General features: G+C 32.1%; 1 non-coding gene across 1 annotated transcript; it reads right to left on the bottom strand.

Moving 5' to 3' along the window:
• Positions 1-233: 233 nt before the first annotated feature.
• Positions 234-341, bottom strand: LOC136140469 (U6 spliceosomal RNA). The gene has a single exon (XR_010657619.1). It is a non-coding gene; the product is annotated as a U6 spliceosomal RNA (small nuclear RNA).
• Positions 342-845: the final 504 nt, after the last annotated feature.

The raw sequence follows: 845 nt of genomic DNA, 5'->3' as shown, positions 1-845 counted from the left end.
GGGTCTCTACAATTTTCCTGAATTTATCTTACTGTTTATAATTTTAAAAAATGTATTATCTTGGAATTTACTATCTATACAAAAGGATAATTTTCTTCCTCCTTTCTAATTTTTACATCTCAAATTTCTTTCTGTCGTCTCATTGAGTTTTCTACTACCTCCAAACAATGTTAAATAATGGTGGTGATAATGGACATCCTCCTCTGTTCTTTTTCTTTTGTTTTGTTTTTGTTTTAAATATGGAACACTTCATTAATTTGCAATGTCATCCTTGTGCAAAAGCCATGCTAATCTTCTCTGTATTGTTCCACTTTTAGTAAATGTGCTACTGAAGTGAGTACTCCTCTGTTCTTTTTTAAAACAGCTTTATTTAGGTATAATTGATTACAAAGAACTATACATATTTAATGTGTATAATTTGAAGAGTTTGTACATATGCATACTCCCATGATACCATCACCACAATTCAGGTAAAAGACATATTCACCACCTTCCAGAGTTTCCTTGTGTCCCTTTGTTTCTGTGATAACAACATTTAACATGAGATCTATCCTCTTAAATTTTGAAGTGTACAATACTATATTGTTAACAATAGCCACACAGCAGATCTCTATGACTTATTAATGTTGTACAGCAAATCTCTATAACTTATTAATATAGCATAACTGAAACTTTATACCCACTGAATAACAACTCCCCAAATCCCCCACCCCCTAGCTCATGACAACCACTATTTCTCTTAGCAAATGTCTTCAAGGTTCATCCACACTGTTGCATATCGCAGGGTTTCCTTTTTTTAAAGGCTGAATAATATTCCATCCTATGTACATACCACATTTTTAAAA

The sequence above is a fragment of the Phocoena phocoena genome, chromosome 1, assembly GCF_963924675.1.
Source record: "Phocoena phocoena chromosome 1, mPhoPho1.1, whole genome shotgun sequence".
In the NCBI taxonomy this organism is placed as follows: Eukaryota; Metazoa; Chordata; class Mammalia; order Artiodactyla; family Phocoenidae; genus Phocoena; species Phocoena phocoena.
Note: the sequence above shows the minus strand (reverse complement) of the source record. Positions and strands in the feature narration are given on the sequence as shown.